This window comes from Argopecten irradians, chromosome 4 (assembly GCF_041381155.1).
Source record: "Argopecten irradians isolate NY chromosome 4, Ai_NY, whole genome shotgun sequence".
Lineage (NCBI taxonomy): Eukaryota > Metazoa > Mollusca > Bivalvia > Pectinida > Pectinidae > Argopecten > Argopecten irradians.
This window is the reverse complement of record NC_091137.1, coordinates 31,634,196-31,645,720: the sequence shown is the minus strand read 5'-3', so window position 1 is coordinate 31,645,720 and position 11,525 is coordinate 31,634,196. Positions and strand designations below refer to the sequence as shown.

The following is an 11,525-nucleotide window of genomic DNA, read 5'->3' as shown; positions in this document are numbered from 1 at the left end:
TTTATGTAGGAATTTTAATTAAGAAGAATGTCAAACAAAACATATACATTAGTTGAATATTCTTGAAATAATTGATATCAAAGTCGGTCACCCGACCACCAGATATTAGACTGCTGATAGATATGCAAAGCCTTCAATTAAGCTTGATTTTCCTGGACATACAGTATCTGTTTTCTGGGGAATGGGACATCTGCCTAACAGCTTGATGCTTTTATATGGATTGGTCTAATATTCATCATTAATTTTTTTTTCACAAAACCAGATTGGTGTATCAAATGTTATATAATCAACAGGACTTGATGGCAGTACTGAATTCATCAAATTAACTTCATTTCATTCTAATTTTTCTGTATCCACTGCGTTGTATTTGCAGTACTTTGAGTACTTTGATGTGTTAACTTATCTTCAAGGAATCTGCCGGATCCCATGAGTGAGCGAACATCCAAATGAGAGTAATATCCGAACGAACTTAAAACGAGAATAGATGACGGATAAAAAAAATGAAGAAAAAAATTATACAAGTAAAAGGTTTATGGGATTAGACAACTTCTTCATTCAGCATTAATGAAAGCATCCTCCACTAAGGTGTCACTTAATTAAGACAGTGACTGGCCAGATCCTGGTCACTGAGTCTATCTAAATCTGACGAACCCCCGAGATATGTAACAAGTCTTTGACGTTGATCCGCATAGGACATTGTGGTAAGTGTTGGGTCAGGTTCCACATTGTTGTTTCTAAGACAGATGTATATAGCAGCGAAGCCACTTAGTGAGTGGCCCGTCTCGCTGTCGTCTGGAAATCCTTGTAAATCTCCAAAGCTGTGGACACTATGTATTTCCATCTCCACAATCACAGTGTTTCGTCTTTCATCATGACTACTACCCAGCAACCAGACTTTATCTCGCCATCCGCCTCGCAATAAAACGATGAATAACGTATCCATAACTGGAACAGAAGTTTAGAACATTATGTTATCTATGTTATTGTCAATTAATGTGATGCTACATGTAGTATTATTTAAGCATTAAACTATCTTCCTATTGCAACTATGGTCTATATAGATAACAGATATTTGCAGACAATCCTCATAATGTGCTAGATGATTGTCTACAAAGCTCTGGCATCTATATAGACCATAGATGCCTAAGGAAGATAGTTTAATGCTTATATTTACATTATCAACTCATTTTAGGGTTTGTGCATTAACATTATTTAAGCCACACCAGAAAACCCGTTTATCAACGATGATTTAATCCACAAGATGGAACAGCCATTTTGACGGTGATCAGTTGACGGCACCACGTCAACATTAGTGACGTCATAATGGTCACGTTTTGGATGTCAGTTACACCGTCATATACTTCACTTTGCCTTGGTAAGTTTATATAGTAGAAGTGACAAGTAAATATAAATGATTCCTCTTGTATTTGTTACCAGCTCATTAGATTTATTACTAACAGGAAACAACAAACACGAAGTTTGAATTGAATATAGCCGTTGTTATTAAAGGACGTATATTTACATTCTGAGTGTTTCGTCACTATATGAATCAACCAACTGACGAAAACAAACATTTGCCTGTGCAAACACTACTAATGCACTATGAATACAACGATTCTCGTGCATCGATCAGCTAATTTCAAACATCACGCCAGTTTCATATCAATAAAAAATAGTCCCCCACAATATTTTAATGTATAATCTTTAATGTGTTGTTTCTTGATATAGAATCAACTAAGATTTACTGTAATAAGTCAATCAAATCTTATTTTAACGCGACGTTGTGGAACGACTTCATCCAGCAGTTCCATTAATCTCGTGTAATGTAAATACATGGATTGAATATAATTTTCTAATTTTCATAGCGCCTATGAATAGGAGAAGCTGTCTACATATCTTCCGAGGAGTGCTAACGAGCCCTACGGAATATGTATATTTCATGGAAAAAGATTACTTTTACTCATTTTTTTCAGTTTTCATTTTTTTATTTATTTATTTTTATATTTTTTTTATCTTCCGTCATATTATTGATTCATTTAAAGACACAGTAAATAGATTTGGCAGTTTAATTAAGCATTGAAGTCACTGTTTTTTAATTTCATCGAGGTATGAAAGAAATTTTGTTTTTCATACCCCGATGAAATTAAAAAATAGCGACTTCAATGCTTATAATTATTTTCCAGGCTACTTTATTAAATGAAACACGTTTACACCTACGATTCCATTAATTTTTTCCAAGGGATTATTTTTTCCAAATCAATACGCAACGTCAATGTTTCTATTGTGACGTCACGATAACGTCGGGATTTCCGCGCCATTTCATCGTGGAATAAAAAAAATGAATAGGCCAATCAGAAAGCCAGTAACAAAGAGAAAATTAATTATTCGATTGAAACTCGCATGTACATGTAACAGCTTCTACATCACTGAAAATAAACTTAACTTTCCATGACATTGTTAACTAGGTCGAAAGAGAAAAAAAAATTTAACAATACGCAAACTGACCGTCTAACACCACCTATTTATTTCCCATATAAATCCAAAGTTCAATGCTTGACTATATCGTCTCATTAATTATTTATCCATACAATATCCATCCCGGTTGGATCTGAAATAAGGCTTCATTTCAAATTCTAACACTTATGTTTTTACAACATAGCATTGATTTCCTACAACAAATCATCCGATACTTGCCATCTAATTGAGCATACTTTAGCCCTGGATCAGGATTGGTGGAAACATATGACGTCATTCTGTAGGGAAATCCTGTACACTGTGGATGCTTGTAAAAATAACTCAGACATACACTGTCCTTCTGACATATAACGGTGCACTCCGTTCTACTTCTACTGGGCAATGTCCACAACTGTCCGTTCTGGGGCAGAGCATTGTCGAATTCAGACTTTCTGGTATGCTTCGAAGATAGAATGACTGGATAAAGATAAAGGATACCATTGATTTTTTTCAAAGATTTTTGGAGAAATAATCTTTGTCCATGCCATTTTTTCTAAGTTTAGATGATTTTTTTATTATTTCGACAAATGTCAGTCATTTCCTTAAAAGTGCTCGGTACTAATAAACGTATAATTATCTTTTATTTACATGAAGTTTGCTAATTCATTTCTAAATTAATGTTCCAATAGTGATTTTTGTGATCTGTGCTCTATAGTTGGGTTATCTAAAGATGAAGCGGCGTGCTTGATAATTTAACGACTTTCGTTCTTAAAAATTGTAGATGTTTTCTGTAATGTGTGCCATTTTGCTGCTTTCTTCTGAAACGTGAATCAAATCAATTCTTTAAAGTAAATATGAAACACAATTCTTTTAAATTTCTGAAGCACTCACCTGCATGTATTTCAAACGCAGAAAGTAAAATCACCCACGCTCTGAAGTCCATGCTTGGTTTATTACGTTAGGCTGAACTAAATGCAGACAAAATACATGATTAATTGTTAATTTCTAGGAATTAAAATTATATTCTTCCAATATTCTATTAGCGAACCGTACTGTATAATAGAGGGTGAAATTTCACTGTTTATGTATATTTGTAAACGCCTTTTTTCCGAAGTAAGATCAAAGAAATATTTTATACAACCTATCTTTCTTAAACTCATCACATGAAAAACATGCCATTTTCTATAGTTAAAACTGTACCTTTGATTTTATGTACTAATATAAAATCGGCTTTCTGATTTAAAGTCTCGCTTTACTCATGTCAAGAACACGGTATCATCAGAAGGGCTTTCATATAGCGCGTGAGGATGTTTTTGAAATATAAACATTTATATACGGTGGGTAAGAGTTTCATCAGTTGTGCCAAGCCACCATGTAAGGAAAGTTATTATCTTTATCAATTTTCAATGCAGCTCATGTTCAAGCTAACATACTGATGCAGTATTTGTGATTTGGAGCTTTCAACTAATTTCTTGAATCGATACTGTGTTAGTTTTGCTATTTTTATATTTGTGTTTTATACCGACAACAAAAATTTGGCTATTCTACACCAAGAAATACTTATGTCTATCAGTATCAACTATATATTCGAAACTATAACATAATTATATTACCTGCGTATCAATTTATATAGTAAAAGTTTAAAGTCTGGTTTTCATAGACCATTTACATTGTATGGTACAGTCAAATTCACGGATATTGCATCGTTTCTGGAGGTCATTAGGATTAAGCGCTTCTTCGCTTTACTTGATCATTAAATATAAGGAGAGAATTAATTTAATATTGACATGCATCTGATTTTTTTTTATGTTTTTCCGTATTTATGTATTATGTATGTATGAACGATTCAGTAGTCAGTACTATATCTCAGTACTTACATGTCCTAGGTGAATCTTCTTCTCCAAATCCTTAGATATCTTTAAATCATCTTCGCTCCTCACCTGCCTGTGTTACCCTCCTTGTAATATACATTGTAGTAAGTATTTTATCGCCCCGTTTAAGCATTGATTGGCTGTTAAAACGCCTATTGATGTCGAAAATTGGACATTTTAACGAAGGCGCAGTTAATAAAAAGTATCGATAATGCCCTAGTTTTTTTCTTTTTTTTTTCTTTCTTTGTTTTGTTTTGATTGATTAATCGATAATTCGATATCTTTTCAAATTTCTGGCATATAACTTGCTGTTATAACTATACGGTAGGTTCTACATTACACGCTCTTTTTATTACAAAAACAAAGAAAAAATCGAAAATTATTTTTGATTACTTGTATCTATGATTGCAGTATAACATTTCTTGAAATTGATTTCATGTAAGTTTAAAATTTATAGTCTAAGATTAAGAAATACAAAACATTAGCAATGCACTTTTTGCGGTTGTGATGTGATGTGTCACCGCCCACTATAAAATGGAAAAAATACTCGTATATGACAGTCCTTTCATATAACATATCTAAATAATGAAAATTTGGTTAGGTATGGTTCAATGTAGAATGCGGTGTATCTATGTCTGTATGTGATGAGATGCTACAGTATTCCCGTGTTGTGTCTCCTTGTAACAGTGGGACTCCAACGTTTTGTAACGTGCTACCTCACTGAAGCATATCGACTGAACAAGCACGCCCTATCCGGTCACATTATACTGACACCGGACAAACCAGTCGCTCCACTCCCTTTATGATGAGAACTAAGCAGGAGCAAGGGGAGAGAATCAAGATCCTTTCTCACAGAGTCCAGCGTCCTACTGAAGGCCAAGAGAGACGATAGGAAGAAGAGAAAAGATAAGATCCTCAATCTAGTCGCCTTTTACGATCATGGAATAATGGTAGGTTTACAGTTTACACAACTATATGGCTGATACAATGTGTGCTTGAGAACACTGTACCATTACAAAGGAAAGAATATTAAAATTAGAACAGATATCTTTCTTTGAAACGCAATACATCCTCAATATTTCAGGTCTGCTATCACTGTCGTTATATCCACAACTGCACTATGTTATAGCAAAACTGAAGATATTTCAGGATTAGAAAAAACGAATCACAAGCCTACAACGTTTTCCCTTGAAGATTATGTAGAAAGCGACGTTTAACTTCAAACCCAGTCAACCATAGGGTGCCATTATTCGATTCTTCAGGTGTACATTTAACAACCAAACTACCTAGCTGCTCATCGGTTGTCGCACACATAACCTTCAGTTTTGCCGTGACATAGTCCAGGAGTGGATATAACGACAGTGACAGTAACCACTGGAGTATCGAGGATAACATGAAAACTTAAATACACGTATATATCTAATAAAACAAAACATCAACAACACAACTCTCTCAGAATTTAGAATATTTATGTTTTAAAAGCTTAACTCCTATGGCCAGTAATCACATGCTAGAATATTTACACATGACTAAAGACTATGGTATAACCTTGTATGTTCAAACATTCGTGCAGCATTTAAAAGAAAAATAAGCATAAAATTATATTATTAGCTAAAAGTTGTGAATATTTAACAACATGTACACATCAAAATCAGTATGAAGTCATGTGAATCCCAATCAAACTGTTTGTAGTTGTAGCGTACGTTGTGAACAAATGTCTCTAAGTAGACATATGGCCATTGTTGGTCTTCTATTCTTTCAAGAGGATATAATTATCTTTGTAAGTCTTCTGAGCTACACTTTTGTGTGAAGTGGAGTGAAGTGAAGTACAACATGCAGTTGCATTAAAAAAAAAACTTTTTTAAAGGAACAATTAAGTGAGGCAAATTCTGTTACATAACTAGAAAGTAAAACATGGCATAAATGTATTATTCTACATTTCTTATGAAACATTCAACAAAAAATATTGACAAAATCCAGGGCTTTGTTAAGTAATTTAATTGATACTGTCAAATTTCAAAATGATAAAGCAATACGATTAAACAGGTACAATATACTCGGTACCCACACCCGCATCAATGTCACATAACTTAAACAAATACAATGCATAGCCAACAGGGACTTGATACAGACTTTTTTTTAGACAAGAACATGCACCCAAGAGCGTAAACACACTGCTGTAAGAGCGCATTCAGTAGTTCTAGATAAAAGTTGCTTTCCTCCATGGCCACGGGCCAGGGCTCGGTATACAAGATGTCCAACCACAATGTACAATGGTGGTAAGCGAGTGAGTTGTAAATGCAACACATTTGTGTCAATCTCGAAACAGACCTGTTTCAATACACAACATTCATTCATTACATAGTAACAACATTCATTCATTACATAGTAACAACATTCATTCATTACATAGTATTTTTATCGTCATTGAACTAAACCTTCTAAACTATTTCCTATACATTAATGAAGATATCAGTGAAAATATACAGAGTTGTATGTCCTTGTGGGTAGGTATTGATTGTGACGTCATGTGTTTGCGGGCGTAACGTCATAGTTTTCAGAGAAAACAATGACGTCGCGCACAATGTTCGGTCACTTTTCTGTAACGTCATTGAATGTAAAGGCGTCATTATTTTATAACATGACGTGCGCAATTGACGTCATTTCCGACATTCGGCAAACCTGCAAGACAAAGAAAAAAAACAATTTCTCGAATACTTTTTTCAGTATTTCCAATGAAATTCCGGCGTGACGTAAAAGTGACCGAACATTGTGCGCGACGTCAATGTGAATTTTATTCACAAAATAATGACATCACGATCGATACCTACCCACAAGGGAGGCAACTCTGTAATATACAAAGACGAAATAGCGCTTAAAATTTAGTTCCTGGTCACTATCACCGACACAACATGCAATGTGTGACAGAAACAAAGCAGATGCTGAATATCCTATCTATCTTAAATATTCATTGAGTGGTTTAATATTGATGCGTTAACGAAGTAAATTAATCGTCAGGAAACATCAAAAACAAAATCCTCGCTAGATGCAATTAAAGATAAGGTACATTTGCTGATGTCGTATTCAGTACTCATGAAATCAATGAATATATTTTTAATCACTGAGAATAGAATCCTTTGTTAAGATATGACAGTGTTACTAGCTACTCAGATACTTGAGAATGATAAGTGATAATGAGATATCGATTTTAAGTGTGACAATTAATTACCATTAACTGTACTTCTAATAACCTCATAAAGATTATGTTGCAGGCGTAGGAAATATTTTACTCGTGGTACGGTAATTGCATGTTACAATTCAACATGTATTATGGGTTACCTCATAGCTTCTCAGATCTTGGAGAATGATTATTAATAATATATTTTCATTCCATGACTTTGAATATATTTTCATTCCATGACTTTGAATGTATCATAATAAATTTCATTATATGTTACAGTATATAAACAGTTACGCCTGTTATTACTATTTTAGGATTAACTTTAATATAATTTTTATGTTACGGAGATATAACACAAAAATCTGAATGTACTCTAAATAAATCGCGAATTGGTTTATGATGAGAGTACACTCAGATTTTTGTGTTATATCTCCATGACATAAAAAATTATTCAAATTAATCCTTATACATAATTCAATTTACTAAAGATAATCTCTTCAATACTCAAAATTCATTTGGGGACTCTCTTGTCAATGAAATCATTACGCCGTCATCTCAGCCGATCAGAAGCAACGTCACAAACGGCGACGCCATTTTTTCCTTTATGAGCTGATATAGTAATTTTTTAAACCCATAAAAATGCTTATAACAAGCAAAATTGAATTATGGAAGAAAAGCAGAATAAAACAAATGTTATTTTATTGGCATCACACAGACCAATAGTGGGCCATAGTGAAAACAGTTAAATCAATTTTGAATAATATATCATATAAAACATTATCATTAGATGCACAGACAACAAAGAATTTCAATTTTGGATTTATGGTCACAGCTTTAATGAATATATACATATGGCGGCACGGTCCATCAATAGACCATAATGGCACGACAGCCGCCGGTCCATCAATAGACCATAATAAATTAATTGATAGATTCTGGGAAACAGTAATCCACCAATTAAGATGGCCACCGTCCATCAATAGACCATAATGGCAAGCCATCAATCAAATAAATTGATTGATTCTGGGAAACCATCCTCAATCAATTAAACAATAAATTCAATCAATCAATTTGATGTCAATAGTGATCAGTGATACTGGGAAACAGGTATCAACTGATTCACGTCAATATAAACAGCATATATAATCAATATGATGTCAATCAATCAATATAAATCATTAATATGTACCGCGAAATCTGCAACACCAGAAACCGCACGGAAAATTCTGTCACTAACACAAAGTCCAATGAGTTGTGGAGTAGTCTTTTGATATAAACAGTAGAACCATGAAGAAATTGAGTGTTCCGTGACGATCCTGTCTTCTAGGCTGAACCATGAAGAAATTGAGTGTTCAAACCAATTATTTTTTCACATAAACTTAGCCTCTATAAGTCTATCAAAGCTGTCGTTGTACCAAGTTGTCTTCATTTAAAAAGGGGGAATAACTCGTCAGCAATTCTGACATAACTTTTTTAAGGTATCACGTTACTAAATCAACAGGTGCCCTCAGATAACCGCACTATATGGTTTATTGCCATAAGTGCTATAATAATCAGATGCACAGACAACAAAGAATTTCAATTTTGGATTTATAGTCACAGCTTTAATGAATATATACATATGGCGGCACGGTCCATCAATAGACCATAATGGCACGCCATCAAACAACTTCAATCAGAATTGCAACACAAATTAATTGATAGATTCTGGGAATCAGTAATCCACCAATTAAGATGGCCGCCGGTCCATCAATAGACCATAATGGCAAGCCATCAATCAAATAAACTGATTGATTCTGGGAAACCATCCTCAGTCAATTAAACAATAAATTCAATCAATCAATCAATTAGATGTCAATAGTGATCAGTGATACTGGGAAACAGATATCAACTGATTCACGTCATTATAAACAGCATATATAATCAATATGATGTCAATCAATCAATATAAATCATTAATATGTACCGTGAAATCTGCCAAAGGAACGTGCACCAGAGGTAGCATGTTCACAGCCAAACGAAAACCAAATAAGATGGCGACACATTTCACGGTACAATGCTGTGACCAAAAATGCCTTCATCATTCATAGCATAACTGACTTGATTATTTGGAAAGAACGTATTACTTGTCGTTCTGAAGCTTTCTAATGCAACTTGCAAGGTGTTTATCATTCCTCAAAGGAGAGAGGGGAACTAGCTAGCATAACTGACTTGATTATTTGGAAAGAACGTATTACTTGTCGTTCTGAAGCTTTCTAATGCAACTTGCAAGGTGTTTATCATTCCTCAAAGGAGAGAGGGGAACTAGCGTTTGGAAATTAATTTTTTGAGTTCGTATTTGTATGTAACTCTTGTAAGTACTTGATTTCCACCTACCACATTCCATAATAGCTTCAGTAGACATATTAGATAGGGATGTAGCTTTGGCTGCACTAATTCTAAAGGAATGTGCTTTGCAGTACCTACTGTTGAATGCTTTTGTAAGGACACTAGAAAATTGATATATTGTCAAGTCTCTACCACCAAAATGACATAGTAATTGAGCCTGAACCCTAAGTCGAACTGCCGTATATCTGCGAAGATTACCGACTGGACAATAAATGGCATCGTTACTTGGTAGCTCGATGATAGTACCATTTAAAAAAAAACAAGAAGCTGTGTTTCTACTGCTACCTGTGTGTACTTAGCCATCCATTAACTAAGAGCTTTGATTTTTATTTGTGTCTTTCCTAATGTCCACATCTGTTTGTGATTCTTGCTTGTTCCCCACCTGTCTTTGCTGTTTTTGTATTGTTGTGGGTTTTTTTTTCAGAAAGAATATGAGTTGTCTGTATTCATTTTAACACAATTCATACTAGCATAACCCAATACTCGCAATACATTTGTGATAGTAGCTACAGTGTGGGCGTGTACAATTTCCTTTATAATTGTAGTCGAAACATTTTAGGGCGTTAGAATTTTGATTTTGTGACCGAGGTAGGAGGACCCGCTGTGGCTGTATATATAACAGGTATAATTCATTGTCAGAAATGTCCCATGCCCCTTAGGGATTAAGAGCTTTTCTTAACCTATATATATTGATCATCATATTTGATCTAGTCCATGCCACCACATCTCTGAGCCCCAAGGTGAACAACCTGCATGTATTTTTACAACCCACGCAACTGTTCTGGGTGCACTGCTGTATAAATGCTGATATATATAATGAATGCATCTGGCCATTTACTGATGTCAAAAATCTTAGGATATTGATTTTTTGGTTTGATAAGAAGCTCCCCATCAACTAAAGATATCTTATGAGCCTGATGGGAATCTCCCATTGAGTTAGTCAACAATTGTGAAAGTACAACATACTCTCCATTTGTAATCTTATGCTTCACTGAAACAGATACATACAAGCCTATCATATCATTAACACTTGCAATAGGGGTTGGGTATTGTAATACAGTAGGTGTTGCTGCTACCGATAGCTCAGGTGGCATATAATGGTCAGTTCCACTCCCAGTAGCAAGAGGTCCTGAAATCGTCCCATGACTAGGCCCAACTGTCGACGTCACCGACTAAACTTCTGCAGGCACTGTTGCTGGTCCTGTCCTCTTCCGTCTCTATAGGGGTCTCGCTACGGATGCATTCATGCATGAATAAAAAATGAAATGTGTGATTAGAACACCTTTATAATATTTTAATAATTATAAATAGTGTATATGGTATACCATTACTAAAATATTGCTTTGTTTATAATTGTGAAATCAAAAACATCTCACATTTCCAAAAAAATTTACAAGTACTGTTCAATTTAACCATAACAATTTTGTACATGTACAGAAACGGTTCACATTGGTACGCCGATCGACTTGACCGAAATATATATAGGTCATGACCGCTAGGTAAACTCGACCCAACAGGGATTCTCGCCCCGAATGGGTAAAGTGAATCAATACGATCGCAATCGTCTCCAAGGAAGTGTTTAACTGTTACAATCAATTGTTTAATATTTAAATGATCGATCACATTCATAC

At 34.5% G+C, this 11,525-nt stretch overlaps 1 pseudogene; it reads right to left on the bottom strand.

Annotated features, from left to right (window-relative positions):
- Positions 1–10,314: 10,314 nt before the first annotated feature.
- LOC138322234 (uncharacterized) lies at positions 10,315–10,988 on the bottom strand (annotated as a pseudogene).
- Positions 10,989–11,525: the final 537 nt, after the last annotated feature.